The 23,540-nt window shown below is 35.5% G+C and overlaps 1 long non-coding RNA gene across 1 annotated transcript; it reads right to left on the bottom strand.

Annotated features, from left to right (window-relative positions):
* Window positions 1-1,613: 1,613 nt before the first annotated feature.
* On the bottom strand, window positions 1,614-19,542 carry LOC307186931. Its single transcript, XR_013828511.1, has 3 exons — window positions 19,503-19,542; window positions 18,595-18,648; window positions 1,614-2,469 (listed from the first exon to the last, which is right to left on the bottom strand). It is a non-coding gene; the product is annotated as an uncharacterized lncRNA (long non-coding RNA).
* Between the last annotated feature and the right edge of the window lie 3,998 nt (window positions 19,543-23,540).

The raw sequence follows: 23,540 nt of genomic DNA on the forward strand, positions 1-23,540 counted from the left end.
TATTTCTATTAAAACTATCATTAATCTTATTTTTTCATTTATTGATTTCTCAGTTTATACTTTTGGTGATTTAAAAATATGTCACCAAATAATTTGACATTTTTCCCATTAAAAGATGGAGTCTTTGTCTCCTTTCCTGAATCTGGGTGGACTTGTGACTGACAAGTGGAGTCATGCTATGTGACTGGGGAAGATAAGTCATAAAGTCCATGCAGCTTCTGGCCTGTTCATTGGAACATTCACTCTTAGAGGCTGAGTTTCCACGTAAGGGATCTGACCATCCTAGTGCTGTCGTGTCAGAGCAAGCAAGGGGAAGTGCTAATGTTAAGAGTTCCACTGAACCCATCTTTTAACTATACCAAACCAAGTGTCAGGCACTGAAATAAACTATTTTGGAAATGTTTCCTCTAGTTATTGCTGTTCTGGTGCCCAGTTGTTCAAGATGCCCAACTGAGTTATCTGAGCTGAGGCCCCAGATATGAAGGAAAGAGAAGCTATACCCTTTGTGCCCTGAATTCCTGATTCACAGAATCTGTGAACATAATAAAATAGTCATTTTACTCCCTTGTGTTATGGATGGTTTGTTTTGCAGTGATAGATATTCAGACATCTTTGAAGGATCAGTGACAATTATTAACAAAATAAAAATATATTCTTCTTCTAAAAAGTGATTTAAATATTCTCAGATACACAGTCCAATCAAATAAAAAATTTTTTAAATGTATACAGGTGTAATAGGAGGTAATAGAACAATGCCAAAGTGCAGCTTTCCAGTATTTAAAGCCATCAACCTTGTAATAACTGAGTAAAATCAGTCTTTTTGAGAGAGGCCAGTTAAAGACACATGTTCTCAGTTATAAATGTGTTTACAATTAATTGTTTCTTATTTTAACCAATAAGAGGGCGGCATGATTATTAATTGTAATGACTATCACCCTTATAATCTGGGAAAGTTACAAAGTTTCTCTCTATTTCAGGAAAGAATTTACTCAATTTGCTATAAAAATTTGGAAGCCACTCTACTATCATCATAAAATATTATCTCCAAAAATTGAGCTATGAAGTGTCTGACAAAAACTAGATTCAAAATACGGAATAATTAATATGTTTGAAATCTTATGTTCTCCTGAAAAGAGAAAGCCAAATGCCATAATTTTAAGCCTTTGGATATTTTCTGATTAAAATTATGCAGAAAATATTGTTGATATTCTACATTTCATAGATAAGCACTTTAACATTGTTCCCTATAGTTCAAAATCATTCCCTTAAAATGAGTATCATAAATTGAATAAATGATTCATAATGGTATAGACACTTTTAAAACTTGTAACTGTTGTGGCCCCTATGGTCAGATTAATTCTACAAATTCTCACCAGCAATATAGTTGCATTAATTGCTCACAAGACTCTTACAAGTCTTGAGAATTAGAAAGTTTTATTTTTTTTGCCATGTTAAAATATGAAAAAATATATTAATGATTGATTCATTTTCATCCATTAATTAATTGAATGGATGCCTATCATAAACCAGGCATTGGTCTAAGAGCAGACGTCATGGAAAAGAATCAAATAGACAGATAAAATTGCCCTTATAGAATTAATATTCTACTGGGGAAAATTAAATAAATTATATGAAATAAAAGTCAAGTGTTTTATAGGAAAAATAGAAAAGTGTAAATGTTGGTGGTAGAGGTATACAGAATTTAATATTAAATGGAATGACAAGGGTAGGTGGGCTTTTAAAGAGTGACATTTGAGCAAAGACTTGAATTAACTGTGGGAATATTTGAAGAACATTCCAGATTGAGCCAAGAGACAAGGAGCAAGAGTGAGGAGGCCAGTATGCACTAGTAGAGTAACAGAATAAGGAGTCAAGAGAAAATGTCAGAAAAGGAATGGGGACCAAAGCAGGTGATGCAGCTGTTGTAAGTACTGTAAGCCACTGTAAGAATTTTGGCTTGTATTCTCAGGGAAATACATGGGATGCCCTTTACAGAGAAGACATTATCTGACACACTGATGGAGCTCCTTCTCACTGTTGTTTTGATTTTAATGGATCAATTATTAACACCTCTGCTTTTAATGGGGTTCAAATTTTTGGTACATGTTGCATGGGAAATTGCATTAATGCAATGACAGTCTTAATATAATGCTAGTCTCCAAGTACATTACCAGGCTACCAATTTCAGAATGACAAAAGAATAAAGCTCATGAAACAAATTGTAATGTTCAAATCATACAGTTAATTAAATCAATTTAAAACACACAGTAATAAGTAGGGGGAAATAGATGAAGTAGTTTACCATACTTAGGATAAGGAGCCAGCATGGAAGAAGGGCTACAGTACCTGGAATAGGGAGTTCTCAGGTCCTGTCTCACTCTCTGCTGCATCAGACTTCCTCTGCTAAAGGTATGGTTTTGAGGACCAGAGCTGAGGTTTGATCGAAGGATCTCAGCGAACAGAAGGTGCCTGAAACCAACATATACTTGTTACGTTGGGTCAACATAGCAGCAAGTGTGCCTGGTCAATAGCTGTAGCTCACCAGGAGGCTTAGGAGCAGCTATAGACTTTATCTGCATTTCTTAGTGGAGTACTCATGGGAACACAGTGGCTTTCACCATGGGATGGCCAATTTATCACTTCATAAATATTAAATGCCTCATCTATAGTAAGTGTGTCATGAATATTTGGGACTTCTGGTCCTTCCATGCCTTTTATATCTTTGTTCAGCAAAGATATTACTTACTTATCTTTGCTTAACATGTCCCACAAATGACCAATTTCCTTTACTTCATGCCTAAATGTCTTACAGGTTATTAATTTACATTATCTTTGCCTAACATGTCTGGATGGTTTACTAACTTACTTATCTGCCCTGACATGTTTAATGATTCTCCCCACATCTTTTAAGTTACTGGCTTACTCTTTACAGTGATTTTTTTCTCATTTAATGTGACATTTAATCACTGTTTTGAATAATTTTAAAAACAAGACCAATCAATAGATAGATAGAGATATACATATACATAGATGGAATCTTTAACTTTCATTTTTATGAAAAAATTTCTACTTTATATCCATATCTAGAGCCGTCACAGAATTTTTTTTTTTCTTTCTAAATTCTAAGGGGTTCCTTGAAACTAGACACCAATCACCAGTATGTTAAACTTAGGTCTAATGATATATTGAGAAGCCATGATTAAATCAGCTCACTTTGTCTTAGGGAATTGATTCTTGTCTATGGGTCTTGAGTTTTTTCTACAAAGTTGCTGGCTTCTGGACTGAGAGCATGCTGGAAATCTTAAGCCAGCCACTTGATAGATCTGCCTGCTGGCTGTTTGCAGAAATGAAGTACAGATATTTATTGCAGCTCTTCTGCTGTTTCTTTCACAAAACTGAATTCTGATCTGCACTCTTTAGCAAAGGCCTTTATTTATGAGTAGGATAAAAGCAAAACCCAATTTGTTGGTGACAAATATGAATAGATCTGGTTGGTTAATTATATCAACCCACATTATCATAATGGAGGAGAGTAAAATCCTCTATTTGTGAATATTTAGTCAATGATTATTCTGAGGGCAGGAACAGTATGATAAGGAGGCTGCTGACTGACCTCAAGGGCATTTTTATTTGTACCATAAAGAAAAGTTATAATCACCAAGAGTGACAAAAGCATTTATACCTGGGAAAAAAATCAGCTTGTTTACAGTGTGTAAACAAACTTTGAACATGAATCGAAGTGTCTATCCAACCTGACAAGAACTCAGTTGCTAAAATATTTATGGTGGTAACATTTATCTCTAAATAATTAACCTCAGGAGAATTAATGTGTCTTTTTGGTGTTCCAGGGTTTTTTTGGGTTTTTTGGGTTATTTTTAACTGGTAACTGGGCAGAAAAATAGTTGTGTAGAACTAATCAAAATATAGAATATTCTTCCTTTAGTAAAGTAAGAACACATCTTTTGTTTGGCCCAGTGACTGCATGGGAAACTCCAAAGCTACTTTAGGTATACATAATCTCTTTAAAATGTTATTCTTTAGGATTTACCACCTGGATTTAGAAAAAGACTGTATCAGAAAAGAGTTGCTAAACATATTCTTACGTTAAAATTTAAACAGATATTGTGGATGTTTGAAGACAAGCCATTATTGAAGTATTAGCTATAGAATAATTTTAAGTATTTTTAAATTAAAGATATATGCAAACAACAATTCAAGATCAGTGCCCAGCCACAGTTATAGAATAGTCTTTCAGAAAACTAACCTTTGATGTGATAGGGAATTCTCCCTTCAAAGACAAAGAACAATTTATTTATTTATTTATTTATTTATGTAAGAGCAAACTATATGTCAAGGATGAGTTATTTTTCTGAATACTGATTTTTCTTTTTCTTTTTTAAAACTCTCTCAATTACCACATCAAATTTGCCATCTTAGTGGGGGCTTTCAAAGAGCAAATACATTTTCATAGAATATTTGCTATTTTAAATATTTATGGTTTTAGAAATTGATCGGGTAAAAAAGATAAATGGTAATCAAAGAACACCCATTATTTAATTTAAAAATATTTAAAGTATTCAAAATCATTAAGGATTTATATTGTAACATGGTCATTTATTATATTACAGTCAGAAAGATGACATTTGATACTTTTTTTTTTAGTAAGTGTAAGAGAAAAACTAAGTTTAAATCATTTGCAACAATGTTCAGAGTTTACAGGGCAAATTCTCTTAAAATACAGTTATTTCATATAGTTAAACCCATATGTTTACAGTTTCAAAATTAAAATATTTTGTGGAAAGAATGTTAACTTATTTGCCATATAAAACCAGCATATTAAATTTAGAAAGTTTAAGTAACTTAGAAGACATACAGATCTGAACACAAAAATTTTCAGCCAATCTAATTTGTTCAAATATTCATGTCAAATGGAAACACTGGTAGACTTTTTCCTAATCTAATATAAAATTCTATGTATTTAAATCTCTAAATTGTATCAAAAATCTAGGCTTTCTAAGAGTATTACTTTCCCTTTGAAATGACCCATTGTTTTTTGTCTTGTTATTTAATTAGTTAGTGATTTTTCACAACTTTTGCTTTTCTTTGTGTTTTCTTTCTTTTTTTGTTTTAGTTGGCTACTTCTATGACAGAAAGGCTTTTTTTTTTAGCTTTATTGAGGTATAATTGACAAAAATACATAAATAAGAAATATTTAAGGTCTACAACTTGATGTTTTGATAGATGTATACACTGTGAAATGATTACCATGATCAAGCTAACTTACATATCCATCCCCTCACATAGTGACCTTTTGGGTGTGTGTGTTGTAAGGACACTTAATGTTTATCCAATTAGCAAATTTCAAGTATATAATACAGTACTGTAACCACAGTCACTATACTGTACATTAGATTTCCTGAATGCATTCCTCTTGAATGAGTAAAATCTTATAGCTTTTGACCAACATTTCCCCATTTCCTCCAACCCCCAACCTCTGGCAACCACTATTCTCCTTTTCGCTTCTATGAATTTGATTATTTGAGATTTCACATAAAAGTGAGGTCAAACAGTATTTGTCGGTGTCCAGAGTTTTTCACATAGCATAATGTCTTCCAGATTCATCCATATTGTTACAAATGGCATAATTTCAAGAAAGGCTCCTCTGGGCTTCCCTGGTGGCGCAGTGGTTGAGAGTCCACCTGCCGATGCAGGGGACACGGGTTCATGCCCTGGTCCAGGAAGATCCCACATGCCGCGGAGCGGCTGGGTCCGTGAGCCATGGCCGCTGAGCCTGCGCGTCCAGAGCCTGTGCTCCGCAATGGGAGAGGCCACAACAGTGAGAGGCCCGCAAACCGCAAAAAAAAAAAAAGGCTCTTCTGAAAATATCAGTGCATTTAAACCATTAGAAGTTTAGTTTACCCCTTATTATTTTTTTAAAATTCAGCTTATTTTAAATCAATGCTTCTTAGTTTCTGTAGATCAAATCATTAAAAATGAAATTATTATGTTTTATGGAGGCCATTAAATCTTTCATTTATTTTCTTTAACAAATGGGGAGAATGATTTTTTTTTCCAAATTCACAAAAAAAAAATCAAATTTTTTTTAGCCAAAGTGAAATTTGGCCATATGAGATTACCCCAGGAACCAAAAAAATGAGTGATTGGGTTTCAATAGTCATTGATGCGCATGTTTTAAGCAGCACGGTTTAATTGGCTCCAGTAGGTAAATTCATCTAAGCATATCTGCAGAGATGCATCTGGTCTTCAGCTGAGATCAAAGGTCCTTTCACTGAAGCGCAGAAAAGTGTTTGTTTGTTTTTTTTCTTACCCCAATTAAGCTAATATTTTTCTTTCTTGCTAGAAAATTGTGTTTTTTGTCTTTATGAATGTCCTCAAATATCGTTAGAGCTTTCAGAATTCAAAATACATCTGGGCTTCAAGCAAAATACTAATTAAACAAGTTTTAGATGCCAGAGGAATGGCTTGGCAAATTTTTTCATTTATTCTGTTAGTTTATCAGTTTCTCCTAGCTTTTGAATACATTCTTTGAAATTCTCTTCAAAAATCTCACTATGCTGAGGAGAAAAGGGTTAGAGTTCAGACCCTACTAGGGGTAGAATCCCTGGTGAAGTCAGCAAGCAATCATGTCATAATATTTGGAGGGTTGTGTTCTAGAAAAAGGTGGAATAAGCCCTGACAAACTAAAACCCGGACATAACTCCGCTTGGTAGCTAACTGGATTAAGACAACCAGCCCCAAGTCTAGCTGCCTAGCAAAGACCAATAATCCACCGTTAGAAAACAGTAACATCTGGAGCCTATACAATTTTAACTCGACAACTGGTGTTCCTTTTCTGTACGTGATGGAGTAGTTAGTATCAGATTTCACTCCCATGATAAACACATATAAAAATGGAGAGTATGTATAAAATAACTATTGGGGGGATTTGGCAGTAAAAAAAACACAGGGCCGTGATTATTGAGAGAAGAGAAACACTTGAGGTAAGTCCCATTTTCACCATTTACCCTGGAGACTCTTCCCTAACTGCACACAGAAAAGTGGAGTCCAAGTAGAAAGCAGCAGTGGAGACAGTGGAGGAAAAAGAGATTGCAGTTCAGGGCTGCCAAGGTTCCTAGGAGGAGGGCAGCACAGAGAAAAAGCCCTAAACTCTCTGTATCATTTTTCCTTTGGTCCCTGCTGGCTTCCTAAGATGCACACACAGAAAGTGAGGGTCTTGGAGGCTTGGTAGAGAACACTGGGCTCATATATACTGGGAAACACTGGAGGTCTGAGATAGCCAAAGAGGAAAGACCATGGTAAATACCAGGCATTCATTTGAGACCACATAAAGCCCATGCTCTGAGATTTAGGACCAAACCTTCAGAAAACAGCTAAATCTTAAGACTAAGTGGAAAACTGAACTACATCTACCCTAATAGAGCCTAAAACCAAACCATGACAAGAATAAAATTATTCACTTGAAAGTTAACTGACTGCTAGAAAGAAACTCAACATACATTAGACCATAGGTTGGCAAACTATGACCTGTGGGCAACCTCCTATTTTGGTAATTAACTCTTACAGGAACACAGTCACAGCCATGTGTTTACATAGTTTTGTGGCTACTTGCACCCTACAAGAGCAGAGATAAATAGTTGTGAAGTAGTATGGTCCCCAAGCCTAAAATATTTACTGTCTGGCTCATTAAGAAAAATTGCCAACATCTGCTTTAGAGGAAGATAATATAATTCAGAGTCTATAGAACAGTGCTACAAAATCAAATAAAATGAAAAATTACCAGGTATAGTCTGGAAACTTGACAAATAAGAGATAAAGAAGTAAATATTAGCCAACTTAGAGGTGACCCAGATTTTGGAGTTAACAGACAAGAATCTCAAAATAACTATAATTAATATATTAATACACAGTAAGAAGATAGACACAGTGGAAGAAAAAAAGAAAGTAATTCAATTGAAAGTTGGAATCAGAGAAAAGGGAATCAAATGGACACTAGAGAATTAAAGAATAAAATATCTCACGTGTCATTAAGAAAACAGTGATTAGCCTTTATACCTGACTGGATGCACCAAGAAGCAGAATGTGTGAATTCAGTGGTGAGTATGAATGTATGAATGTTCTACCTAAATAAAAATTTTACTAAATTAAAAATTATAAAGTAGTGGGCACCTTGCTCGATGTTAAGGAATCATATCTAGTAAAACTGTGGTAGACCGAGATAGGATTTCCTTTTCCTCCTTTGCACTGTTTCTACTTCTATTGAACGGTAGTGAAACAATATAATTTCAAATGTCAGGTCTGATACTAGATTAATTTTTATTTTCAAAATAAAAACTCCCTTTTTTTTCAAGTTTTCAGAGGCATTTCAGGAGGATATTTGGAGAGGAAACATATGGCCACACACTTTATTTAAAAAGTGCAACATTTGTCTCAATAGGGTGGTATACATTATGGTTTTATTATAATAACTGGTATATTGGTCTTACTCATGGCATGATTAAAGATGTTTTATATTTCTTAGCTATTGTCTTTGACTTCTTGAAATATAGGAAAAAAGATTTGCTTGATTTTATCTTTGTACTGATTTGGGAGGTATGCCATGTTTATTTTGGTTAACATTCAAAATAGTATTTAACTCTTTGCTATATGATTCTTCTTTTTTTAATTGAGGTATAATTGACATACAATGTTATATTTGTTTAAGGTTTACAACATAATGATTAAATATGTGTATATATTGTGAAATGATCACCACAGTGTCTAATTAACATCCATCACCATACATAGTTACAAAATATTTTTCTATATAATTTAGAAAATTTTTCTATGTATGTATTTTATAACCCCTTTAGAAATGCTGTTCAACTTCTGTTTGACATTCGGAAGGTATCATACTGTCAATATGCCAAAAGGGTGTGTTCCCTCAGAGGATCCACATGGTTCATGTTTAAATACACCATTTTTTCACCTTTCCTCATGTATGGCTAATCAACTTGCTAGGAACCCCCAACTATTTAATCAGCATTAACCAGTTGATATGGTAGCATTGTTACGTTTTAGACTCTCAATTACCTAAAGGATCATCAAGCACTAGCCATGAACTTAGATATTTTGGAAGACGAAAAAACAAACCAAACTAAAAGAAGTAATACACACTTATCACATCTCCCTGCTTTACTCCAAGATTTTTGGGATTCTCTCACACTCACCTCTTAAAAAAAAAAAGATTCTTAGAGAAACATAAAATCATTTGGTAAGGAGAAAGAAATGAGAAAAGAACTCTGGAGACTTTCAATATCCATATTAGAATTTATAATAAACAATCAGAAAGTTAGTAGCAAAATGCTTAATATTAATGTCATTTTAAAATTCAAATAGCATAATAGTTCAGCTGATAACCCAATTTTGGAGTGTAGAGCCAGAGCCTGTGACCTGTCAGGAGAACAAGGAAGATTACACTTTACCAAAATTTGCTTAGTTGAGAGTGCAGGATTGGCAAATGGAGAGCCAAAGCCATAATAATCACTATCTTCAAACAAGAAAACTTTATGAGGAGTAAAGAAAGAGCAAGCAGCTCTTCGAAGAGACTTAACATGGTGATGCTATGATGCTCCAATAAACATAGCCATCAATAATTGTGTGCCTGGGTGCACAGAAGACTTGCATTCCTCTTCTTTTCTTTAGTTATCTCTTTTATACCAGAAGATTAAAAAATGGTGACGGAAAAAAAAAATGGTGATGCAAATATATATCCTGAGTACAGGAAGTGGTCAAAGGCATAGACGCTCTAGACAGCTTCAGATTGGTCAAATCCTGGCCCTACTATTTCTTAGTTGTATAAACTAGGGCCAACAGCTTAATTGTAAAAATTATGTAAATGTAAAATTATGTAAATTGTGTAAAAAAAGTAAGCACTTTATTTTGTTACTGTGAGAGTTAAGGGAGTAATTGTGTAAACCGTGTAGGAGATGGTGATAGCATGTAGGTTTTAAAGAAAAGTGAGAATGGAGGCAGGAAGTCTTGTTACAAAGTGGCTATAACAGGATTTCTTTGTTGTTGCTGTGGACCTTAAAGCCAAAAATGAGGCAAACAAAGTGATGATGTTAAAAAAGCAGTGATTTTTAAAAACGTTTTTAAGAAAGAATCATCAAGACTGAGTGGTTGAGAGAGAATGAAATACATGCCTTGAAATGCTAATTAAAAGGAGGAGTTAACCATGTAATTGAAATTCTTATTCCCATATAGGGAGAAGTATAGCATCCCTAATTAAAATCTTAATTATGTTTTGTGGGCTAAAGTATGAGACTATCATTTTTGCTGCAAGGCCAAGCACCATGTCTGCCATAATGTATATGAGTAAATGATGAATTCATCAGGAATAAGAAATTAATTAGAGAGTACTTTTGGAGGTGGGCTATAAGCACTCTTTGTAGACATTTTTTCTGCCGCAGTTGCAGTGAATATGTGCATCAGTGCAGCAAAACTGGATTTGGGAGAGATGTAAATTGAAGAGTCAGTCATTCATGGTGTAAAATGGGAAGTTGGGGATACAGTTCTATCCTGGAATAAGAAATCAAATATATCAAGACCCTGAGGTTTAAAACAGTATGGAATTTTGGATATCTTGTCAGTAATTTTACTGGATATCCTATCTAAAATAGCATTGTCCCCGACCCATACACATGTCTATCACAATGTATCTCTTCATTTAGCCAATTCTTGTCCTTAGCACATAGCATTAACTAAAACTAGGCCACACACTTCATGAAATCAGAAATGTTTACTGTTTTGTTTCTGTACTTCAAATAGCACATGACATGTATTTTTCTCAATAATATATTTTGAATGAATGAATGCTTTGAGCAATTAATTACAAGAGCAACTTAGACTTAAAGTTTGAGAAAAGAGGTCTCCAAGAGTCACCTGTATAAAACAGTAAGTAAAATAAAAGTAATACACTTCATGGGAAGAGAGTTGCCCAGGGTAAGAACAGAGAATTAGGGTCACCCATATTTAGGAAGAGAGGGCATTAAGAAAAGATGATGAACTCTTACATTGCAATCTAAGTATTGATAGCTGGAGAACTAGGTCAATAAAATACTACAAAAGCAATGGAAAGAAAGAATATAAAAAGGCAAGGTTGATTAAATTATTCAAAACTGGAATAAAGTTTCTTAAAAAAGACGGTATTTATACAGTTTCTATATCTTGTGTTTTGGAGGGCCAATTAAGAGTGCAGTTACAATGCATGTTAGGATAAAACATTTCTGTAAATAAAGTATAAAAGGATGACAAGGAATTGAAGAGAATGTATGGGTAACTCAGTTGAATACTTAGGTTTCTTTGAAAATTTAGTAAATCTGTAACATAAATATTTTAAGAGTGAATCATTTATTTTAATGCTCTCAATCAGGATTCCTAAATTTTCAAGGTGCAATAAAAGGCATTTTGATAATTAACACTTTTGTCAATGTATATGTTTTATTATCATTTTGACATACTGTTTGAATTGTCATAATATATTTCTATCTCCATAAGCAGGCAACTAAGATTGTTGCCTTGAATTGAATTTCATGGGATGTTAAGAATGTGTGTCATTCTACCCTGCTAAAAACAGAAAACATTGCAGAAAACTAGATATAATTGCTCTGTCAGCACAAGAAAATTATACAACTGCAAACCAGCCTTGCTTAAAGTGATTTTTGACAGGCTTGTTTATGTACTATTTATGTCCAGAGGCTATAGAAAATTGGTAAGCCTGTCAATGTCTTCTCAGCCTGGTCTGTTCTTAGTTCTTTATTACTATTGAAATGTGTTATGTAAATGAGCAGTATATCTATCAAGGGATAATTACAGGTAAGAAAGAGATGTAAATAACTATAATTGTGAATAAAATAATTTGAAATATTCATTAACAACTAAAGTCTACACATGGTGAATATAGCAGAATCCACACAACATTGAAATAACCAGTAGTTTAACTGGCAATCCCTACAGAGGTACACTTAAGGAGCTGGAGGACATATGTATGTTATCTACTCTAATTCTGAGTTATGTTCCACAATTATGTTTTATAAATGAAGAAATTGTGGCTTGCCCATGGTTGTGTAGCTATCAAGAGGTAGAGTTGTGACTCAATCATAGGCCAGTATCGCTGCAAAATCATTGCTTTTTTTCTAATACCCAATCAGTTTTGACACACAGGAAAAATACTATCAACCTCAGTGTGTAGTCTAAAGTTTATATATTTATTTAGTAATAGAGTATCAAGACTTAATGCCCTGTTTTACATTATTGCTGGGATAAACAAATTTAATTTTTTTTGATTTGTGTTATTTTGCCCAGCACAACAAATTGTTTGACAAAACTATAAAAATGATTTAACATTAATTTTTTCCCAAATGCCCATTTTATTTTTTCTTAGTTATTTTACCAGAACCTCCCCATCCTTGAATATTTTGCATTGTTTAATCACTTAGTTGATGAATTTCATTAATTAATTTATTCAAGAGAGGTTCTTGATTGCTATATTTCCTTAATACTTGGAGGTCGGATAAAATGTCTATTGCATTTATACTTTAAAAATATTTGCATTATGAAACTACTACATTCAAATGTGAAATATTCAAACAGTACAAATAGATAAAAAGGAGTTTATGCAGTTTCCTTAAAAAACTAAAAATAGAACTACCATATGACCCAGCAATCCCACTACTGGGCATATACCCTGAGAAAACCATAATTCAAAAAGAGTCATGTACCACAGTGTTCATTGCAGCACTATTTACAATAGCCAGGACATGGAAGTAAACTAAGTGTCCATTGACAGATGAATGGATAAAGAAGGTGTGGCAATATATACAATGGATTATTACTCAGCCATAGAAAGAAATGAAATTGAGTTATCTGTAGTAAGGTGGATGGACCTAGAGTCTGTCATACAGAGTGAAGTAAGTCAGAAAAACAAATACTGTATCCAACTGATATATATGGAATTTAAAAAAAATTTGTTCTGAAGAATCTAGGGGCAGGACAGGAATTAAGATGCAGATGTAGAGAATGGACTTGAGGATATGGTCAGCGGGATGGATAAGCTGGGACAAAGTGAGAGAGTGGCATGGACATATATACACTACCAAACGTAAAATAGATAGCTAGTGGGAAGAAGTTGCATAGCACAGGGAGATCAGCTCAGTGCTTTGTGACCACCTAGAGGGGTGGGATAGGGAGGAGATATGGGGATATATGTATCCACGTATGCATACAGCTGATTCACCTTGTTATACAGCAGAAACTAACACAACAATGTAAAGCAATTATACTCCAATAAAGATGTTAAATAAAAAAAAATTTAATCTGAGAAAATCACTGTCCACATTATTTATACATTCTATGATTAATGCATATTTGGATTATGTCCAATTTGGCCTACTTGTATTATATCTTCTGAGAACAATCTTCTCTGTCTTTTTGCTATGTACCTAGGGGTAAAATTGATAGGTCACAAGGTGGATTTATGTTTAGCTTTTGTGGGTAATAGCAAACAATTTCCAAAAATCTTGCACCAATTTATAAATGAAATATCAATTTATGAAAGTTTTACTTTTTTACACATTCTAACCAATTCTTGATATTGTTTTGCTTTTATTATTGTTATTGATATGTATTGGTATGCCATTATTTTTATAATTGGCATTTCCCTGATGAGAAGGATAACGGTAAGCATTTTTTTCTCCCAAAGGCTCACTGGCCATTAGTCTATCCTCTTAGACTTCATTTCAGAAAGGATTTTACTCCATTTCAAAAAGATTTTTTAATTATTTCTCTCATTGATTCATAGAATATTCTAGGTATGATTACATAACAAGATAAATGTACCATGAATATCTTCTCCCATTCTGTAGCTTAACTTTCCATTTTCTTAATATCATCTTTCAAAGAACAGAAGATTTTAATTTTTATTAGGTCCAATGAATCATTTTTTTCTTTTATGATTAATACTTTTAAGAAAAAATTTAGTGTTTACATTTCTTCCAAAGGCCTTATTTCCTATTATAAGATCTGTGATACCTTTTTATTTATATATGTGTTTGTAATATATTAGTGATCTGGTTCAAATTTTTCCATATGGCTATCTATTTGATTTTGCAGTGGTCTCCTTACTGTAAATTAGGTTATTGAATATGAGTTTCTCAACTCTATTCTGTATGCCTGGAACATATCTCTATATTTATACCAATACTATCTCATGTTCAGTACTGGAATTTTTAAATAGGTTCGATATATTTTAGTGTAAATTTACATTGTTCATTTCTGAAGATTGTTTGACTGTCCTAGATCACCACATTTCTACACAGATTTTAAAATTTGATTGACAATTTCCAGGAAAGATGTCTGTTAGAATTTTGATTAACATGGCACCAAAGCTATATTCCAATTTTGAGAAAATGAACTTGTTGGTAATATTGTCTTTAAGACATTCAATACAGTATATTTCTTTATTAATTTTAACTTTCTCTTATCGGTATTTTCTAGTTTTAAATGAAATGATCTTACACATATTTCCACAGATTTATTACTAGGTATGTGATATTCCTTATACTATTATAAAGGCTATTTAAAAGAATCATATCCTAAATATTTGTTTCTGGTATATAGAGACAGTTTAAAAAATTGTATTTTTACCAAGTGTCCAGAATCTTGCTAAATTCAATTATTTTTATAGTTTTTAAAAAAGATTATTTTAGAATTTCCTGGCTACACAATCATGCGTTCTGTAGACTATGAGGTTTACTTCTTCCTTTCTGATTTTCATACATTATTATGGGTCTCCATGTTGAATAACTTTTTATCAAAACGAAATGTCCTTTTTTCTCTTAATACTAATTGCTCAAAGTCCTGTTTTGCCTAATATTAACACAGTGGCACAGCATTTTAGTTAATTATTTTTGCATGACACACCTTTCCTATCCCTTTACTTTCAATTTAGCCATGTCCTTATTTAGACTATTTTCCTTGTACAACAGCTTATATTTGTTAGTTACATGAATCCAGTCTGTTGATATTCCTTTAACTGGTGTGTTTGGTTCTTTTACATTCAAGGTGATTGCTGATACCTTTAAAAGAGTTTCTCTGTTCATTATTTTGGTCTTTCTCTATCATTAATCTGCTAATAAATGATTTTCCATTCCCATTTAGGAAAGTCCTATAAGAGCTCTTCATATTTGTCTGGAGCATTTCCACTAGAAGGGTTGGCAAGAGAATAAACCAGTAGGGCTTCCCTGGTGGCGCAGTGGTTGAGAGTCCGCCTACCGATGTAGGGGACACGGGTTCGTGCCCCGGTCCGGGAAGATCCCACATGCCCCCAGCGGCTAGGCCCGTGAGCCATGACCGCTGAGCCTGCGCGTCGGGAGCCTGTGCTCCGCAACGGGAGAGGCCACAACAGTGAGAGGCCTGCGTACCGCAAAAAAAAAAAAAAAAGGATGGACTGTAACCCTTTTAAAAACAGCTTTATTAAGGTATAACCGATGTACCAAAAAAAAAAAAAAAAAAAAATTTCCTGAGAGGGCTTCCCTGGTGGCTCAGTGGTTGAGAGTCCGCCTGCCGATGCAGGGGACACGGGTTTGTGCCCCAGTCCAGGAAGATCCCACATGCCGAGGAGCGGCTGGGCCCGTGAGCCATGGCTGCTGAGGCTGCGCGTCGGGAGCCTGTGCTCCGCAACGGGAGAGGCCACAACAGTGAGAGGCCCGCGTACCGCACACACACACAAAAAAAACCCCCCAAAAAAACCAAAAAAAAAAAAAAAATACCCCAGTAGTCCAAGGGCTACAAAATAATGAAATGCAAATGGCTTTACACTGAGACACCAAGCCCTATGTCATCTAGTTAAACTCCAGACTGTGTGTTCCATCTTTGAGGAGAGAATGTCATTTTCTTTCTTTTTTGTTCTGGTGATAAATATTTTTATGCAAACTACTTCCCCTAAGGGAGTAGTAGAGAAGGGAGAGTATATTAGCTGTCTTATATATAGACTTTCAAATGATGCCAGCGATCTCTGCCCCTTTTCTCACTCTCTAATGACCTAAGTATTCCAATCTAGAGTTCTCCTAGGTAGGAGACTTGAGTGCAAGTGCATCAATATAGGTGGCTTTTCTCAGTCTTATTCATTTATCAGACCTCTGATTAATGAATATCTTCTTTTTGATTTGTATGTTTTACTTAAAACATACCTATGATAAGGTACATAGTTATTTGACATTCAAATATATTCATTTTGACAACAAATATTTATTGAGTGCCTTCAGTGAGCCAGATATTGAAGACATTGAAGAGAAACTAATAAACACTCTCTGACTCTTTGAACATACATTATAATGAAGGATGTAGATCGCAACTTAGTAAACAAATATTTGAAAATTGAATTATATATAAGAAAACATGAGGATGTGTAATGAGTACTATGAAGAAAAGTAAAGCTGGTTGTGACAGGAGGTCCATTTTTGATACAGTCATCAGAGAAGATATCTTAAGGAAATTAACTGTTGAACACAGACTAAAATGAAATAGAGATGCAAGAAACCTCAAACTCATATGGATTTAGATGTTGTGTAAGTCCATAAGCCATCCTCCATTAGAAAACCAACGACAGTGGAGATATGTCAAGAGGTTTCTTGAAAGAACTTTGTCCCTGTAAATAACTGTTCTTCTTAATGACTTTGTGAAATAGGTCTTTCATACCCACTCTAATATACAAAGTTACATTTTTTTAATGTTCAGATCAAATGATTTAGGTAATTTTAGATGTGTTTAATAAAACTTAAATGTGTAATTAATATAACAGATTATTCACCCTTAGTTTCCATATTGTCTCATTTAATATTTTTAAATTAGTTATCTTAGGGGACTTTATTTCTTTATAAAATTTTAATGATTGTTTCCAAAGACATTGTAGATATTCCTTCCATACCTCAACATAATTTATTTTAATTTGAAGGTATTATAAGAAGTATTTGATTCATTAATAATAAAATGACGTGAAGAAAGTAACATATAAGATAAATAACTGTAGAAAATATTACACAAAAGTGGTCAATTCGTGTATTATTTTAAAAATCAGTAATTGGTAGATGGTTGCTACATCAAAGGAGGATTTTATTATCATCCAAATCAGTCTGACAACAATTTGATGTATTCTTTATTAAGTCATCATATTCTTGCAACAAAGCAATATTTTAAAAATATTTCCCTACTTCACTTAGCAGCATTTGAGACCATTGTATATTTCATAGGCTGTGTCAAAGGTCGTTTTAGTCTTTAGTAGTTGTTTTAACATTCTTGTCTATTTTGCATTTCAGAATCTTTGGAGACAATCCTGTAGTCTGTAGCATGTATCATATTAAATTGTAAAACTCATCATGGTCTAGTAAAATGTTAATAAAGTGTGTTTTTTGTAATTATGTAAAATTCATTTGGAATATTCCATCTGATAATTTAAGCTGATTGTTTTGAGCAAAAAATGCTGTGTATTTGCAGATTATGTAATACACCAACATTTGTTTTCTAAAATTAAAATAATCAATGTAAGTTAATTTTAATTCTATCACTTCCATGTCTAGAAGTAATGTTGGAATAAACAATGAAAACAGTATCAGTACTATCTATTTCCCAATAACATAAATTATCATCATTAATTTGCCTTTTTCTGAGATCCTTCCTTTGTAATAAAGAGTGCTTCAGAAACTAGGAGTTTTATAAGTGAATGAGTTTATATGTTAAAAAATAATTCATATAGTATATTATGAAGATTCTTTCATAGAAATTAAAACAAAATAAAACACTAATTCACTGACTTTGGAGGTTAGTAGGAGGAAAAGAGAACCCAAAATATTTTATGAAGTAACAAGGTAGAATTGGTAGGTGTTTAAGTGAAATAAACTGTAGAATGAAGGAATGAAAATCCATTTTCACAAAGATGATGAGGTTCTTTTCAAAGCACTGAAGATTTCTTTACGGATGATATGTATTGCAAAGGAAGACACAGTTTTGTGCTTAATTTATAATGGAACTAATCAGCCACTGGACCTGAAATCTCAGGAGATCTAATAAAAAACAAAAGCATGTTTCAAGCACAGTCCAAAGCATTGGAGATAGATCAGTAAGATTTAGTAACTTTCTTCAGTGAGCTCTCAGTTGAGAGGAGGAGAAAGAAAGGAAAAGAGATAAATATTATGTAATGCTGTAATTGTCCCAATAAAAATATAAATTGACTTCTTCAAGAGAAGAAATGTAGAGACACCACTTCTATGAATTTCTGCACAAACTTCGCAGGTTATTTGGGTCCGGGGCTAAAAGGAATGGCAAATATGGCACTATCTCCTTTGATCTACCAGGATTGACACATATTCTCCACTTTTTTACATCAATTTTCTAGTCATCACTTTGAATTAAAAACTCATGGTCTATAGATTCAGAAGTACATGGATTTGAACGTCAGCTTGACCACTTATTACTATGAAAATTACTTAACTTTTCTAAGACTTTTTTTCTCAACTCTACTATGGGCAGAGGCCATCTTACCATGAAGCTATAGAATATTAAGCTTCAGTTTCTCTCTCTTGCATGAGATCTTTCCTGTATACAAAAAAAAAAAAAAAAAAATCAGAGAGAAGAAGATGGCGGAAGAGAAGGACTCAGAGATCACCTTCCTCCCCACAGATACATCAGAAATACATCTACACGTGGAACTGCTCCTATAGAACACCCACTGAACGCTGGCAGACCTCCCAAAAGGCAAGAAACTCCCCACGTACCTGGGTAGGGCAAAAGAAAAAAGAATAAACAGAGACAAAACAATAGGGACGGGACCTGCACCAGTGGGAGGAAGCTGTGAAGGAGGAAATGTTTCCACACACTAGGAAGCCCCTTCGCGGGCGGAGACTGCGGGTGGCGGGAAGCTTCGGGGGCGCGGAGGAGAGCACAGCCACAGGGGTGCGGAGGGCAAAGCGGAGAGATTCCCGCACAGAGGACCGGTGCCGACCGGCACTCACCAGCCCGAGAGGCTTGTCTGCTCACCCGCCGGGGCGGGCGGGGCTGGGAGCTGAGGCTCGGGCTTCGGTCGGAGCGCAGGGAGAGGACTGGGGTTGGCGGCGTGAACACAGCCGGAAGCGGGCTAGTGCGCCACGGCTAGCCGGGAGGGAGTCTGGGGAAAAGTCTGGAGCTGCCTAAGAGGCAAGAGACTTTTTCTTCCCTCTTTGTTTCCTGGTGCGCGAGGAGAGGGGATTGAGAGCGGCGCTTAAAGGAGCTCCAGAGACAGGCGCGAGCCGCGGCTAAAAGCGCGGACCCCAGAGACGGGCATGAGACGCTAAGGCTGCTGCTGCCGCCACCAAGAAGCCTGTGTGCGACCACAGGTCACTCCCCACACCTCCCCTCCCAGGAGCCTGTGCAGCCTGCCACTGCCAGGGTCCCGGGATCCAGGGACAACTTACCCAGGAGAGTTCGCGGTGCGCCTCAGGCTGGTGCAACGTCCTGCCGGCGTCTGCCGCCGCAGACCCGCCCCACATCCGTGCCCCTCCCTCCCGCCGGCCTGAGTGAGTCGGAGCCTCCGCATCAGCTGATCCTTTTAACCCCGTCCTGTCTGAGCGAAAAACACACGCCCTCAGGCGACCTACACACAAAGGCAGGGCCAAATCCAAAGCTGAACTCCAGGAGCTGTGAGAACAAAGAAGAGAAAGGGAAATCCCTCCCAGCAGCTTCAGAAGCAGTGGATTAAAGCTCCACAATCAACTTGATGTACCCTGCGTCTGTGGAATACCTGAACAGACAACGAATCATCCCAAATTGAGGAGGTAGACTTTGGGAGCAACATATATTATTTTTTCCCCTTTTCCTCTTTTTGTGAGTGTGTATGTGTATGCTTCTGTGGAAGATTTTGTCTGTATAGCCTTGCTTTCACCATTTGTCCTAGGATTCTGTCTGTCGGTTCTTTTTTTTTTTACTTTTTAACATTTTTTTCATAATAATTATTTTTTATTTTAATAAATTTATTTTATTTTATCTTTTCTTTCTTTCTATTTTTTCTCCCTTTTATTCTGAGCCATGTGGATGAAAGGCTCTTGGTGCTGCAGGCAGGAGTCAGTCCTGTGCGTCTGAGGTGGGAGAGCCAGTTCAGGACACTGGTCCACAAGAGACCTCCCAGCTCCACGTAATATCAAACGGTGAAAATCTCCCAGAGATCTCCATCTCAACGCCAACACTCAGCGTCACTCAACAACCAGCAAGCTATAGTGCTGGACACCCTATGCCAAACAACTAGCAAGACAGGAACACAACCCCACCCATTAGCAGAGAGGCTGCCTAAAATCATAATAAGGCCACAAACACCCCAAAACACACCACCAGACGTGGACCTGCCCACCAGAAAGACAAGATCCAGCCTCATCCACCAGAACACAGGCAATAGTCCCCTCCACCAGGAAGCCTACATAACCCACTGAACCAACCTTAGCCACTGGGGACAGACAGCAAACACAACGGGAACTACGAACCTGCAACCTGCAAAAAGGAGACCCCAAACACAGTAAGATAAGCAAAATGAGAAGACAGAAAAACACACAGCAGACGAAGGAGCAAGATAAAAACCCACCAGACCTAACAAATGAAGAGGAAATAGGCAGTCCACCTGGAAAAGAATTCAGAATAATGATAGTAAAGATGATCCAAAATATTGGAAATAGAATAGAGAAAATGCAAGAAACATTTAACAAGGACCTAGAAGAACTAAAGAGGAAACAAGCAGTGATGGACAACACAATAAATGAAATTAAAAATACTCTGGATGGGATCAATAGCAGAATAATTGAGGCAGCAGAACGGACAAGTGACCTGGAAGATAAAATAGTGGAAATAACTACTGCAGAGCAGAATAAAGAAAAAAGAATGAAAAGAACTGAGGACACTCTCAGAGACCTCTGGGACAACATTAAACGCACCAACATTCGAATTATAGGGGTTCCAGAAAAAGAAGAGAAAAAGAAAGGGACTGAGAAAATATTCGAAGGGATTATAGTTGAAAACTTCCCTAATATGGGAAAGGAAATAGTTAATCAAGTCCAGGATCCCATACAGGATAAATCCAAGGAGAAATGCACCAAGACACATATTAATAAAACTATCAAAATTAAATACAAAGAAAACATATTAAAAGCAGCAAGGGAAAAACAACAAATAACACACAAGGGAATCCCCATAAGGTTAACAGCTGATCTTTCAGCAGAAACTCTGCAAGCCAGAAGGGAGTGCAGTACATATTTAAAGTGATGAAGGAGAAAAACCTACAACCAAGATTACTCTACCCAGCAAGGATCTCATTCAGACTTGAAGGAGAAATTAAAACCTTTACAGACAAGTAAAAGCTGAGAGAGTTCAACACAACCAAGCCAGCTTTACAACAAATGCTAAAGGAACTCCTCTAGGCAAGAAACACAAGAGAAGAAAAAGACCTACAATAACAAACCCAAAACAATTAAGAAAATGGGAATAGGAACATACATATCGATAATTACCTGAAACGTAAAGGGATTAAATGCTCCCACCAGAAGACACAGACTGGCTGAATGGATACAGAAACAAGACCCATATATATGCTGTCTACAAGAGACCCACTTCAGACCTAGGGACACATACAGACTGAAAGTGAGGGGATTGAAAAAGATATTCCATGCCATGGCAATCAAAAGAAAGCTGGAATAGCAATTCTCATATCAGACAAAATAGACTTTAAAGTAAAGACTGTTACAAGAGACAAAGAAGGACTCTACATAATGATCAAGGGATCGATCCAAGAAGAAGATATAACAATTGTAAATATTTATGCACCCAACATAGGAGCACCACAATGCATAAGGCAAATACTAACAGCCATAAAAGGGGAAATCGACAGTTACACAACCATAGTAGGGGACTTTAACACCCCACTTTCACCAATGGACAGATCATCCAAAATGAAAATAAATAAGGAAACACAAGCTTTAAATGATACATTAAACAATATGGACTTAATTGATATTCATAGGACATTCCATCCAAAAACAACAGAATACACATTCTTCCTAACACCATACACAAAAATAAACTCAAAATGGATTAAAGACCTAAATGTAAGGCCAGACACTATCAAACTCTTAGGGGAAAACAGAGGCAGAACACTCTATGACATAAATCACAGCAAGATCCTTTTTGACCCACCTCCTAGAGATATGGAAATAAAAACAAAAATAAACAAATGGGACCTAATGAAACTTAAAAGCTTTTGCACAGCAAAGGAAACCATAAACAAGACCAAAAGACAACCCTCAGAATGGGAGAAAATATTTGCAAATGAAGCAACTGACAAAGGATTAATCTCCAAAATTTACAAGCAGCTCATGCAGCTCAATAACAAAAAAACAACCCAATCCAAAAATGGGCAGGAGATCTAAATAGACATTTCTCCAAAGAAGATATACAGATTGCTAACAAACACATGAAGGAATGCTCAACATCATTAATCATTAGAAAAATGCAAATCAAAACTACAATGAGATATCATCTCACACCAGTCAGAATGGCCATCATCAAAAAATCTAGAAATAATAAATGCTGGAGAGGGTGTGGAGAAAAGGGAACCCTCTTGCACTGTTGGTGGGAATGTAAATTGATATAGCTACTATGGAGAACAGTAAGGAGGTTCCTTAAAAAACTAAAAATAGAATTACCATATGACCCAGCAAACCTACTACTGGGCATATACCCTGAGAAAACCATAATTCAAAGAGTCATGTACCACATTGTTCATTGCAGCTCTATTTACAATAGCCAGGACATGGAAGCAACCTAAGTGTCCATCAACAAATGAATGGATAAAGAAGACGTGGCACATATATACAATGGAATATTAGCCATAAAAAGAAATGAAATTGAGTTATTTGTAGTGAGGTGGATGGACCTAGAGTCTGTCATACAGAGTGAAGTAAGTCAGAAAGAGAAAAACAAATACCGTATGCTAACACATATATATGGAATATAAGAAAAAAAAAAAAGGTCATGAAGAAACTAGGGGTAAGACGGGAATAACGACACAGACCTACTAGAGAATGGACTTGAGGATATGGGGAGGGGGAAGGGTAAACTGTGACAAAGTGAGAGAGTGGCATGGACATATATACACTACCAAACATAAAATAGATAGCTAGTGGGAAGCAGCCACATAGCACAGGGAGACCAGCTTGGTGGTTTGTGACCACCTAGAGGGGTGGGATAGGGAGGGTGGGAGGGAGGGAGATGCAAGAGGGAAGAGATATGGGAACATATGTATATGTATAACTGATTCACTTTGTTATAAATCAGAAACTAAGACACCATTGTAAAGCAATTATACTCCAATAAAGATGTTAAAAAAATGATAAAAGAATACTAAATTAATAAAATAAAATAGGAGAAATACTAGCGTTTTTTATGCGGTTGGAAAGATAACTGATTACAGTGAA

The sequence above is a fragment of the Stenella coeruleoalba genome (assembly GCF_951394435.1).
Source record: "Stenella coeruleoalba genome assembly, chromosome: 5".
In the NCBI taxonomy this organism is placed as follows: Eukaryota; Metazoa; Chordata; class Mammalia; order Artiodactyla; family Delphinidae; genus Stenella; species Stenella coeruleoalba.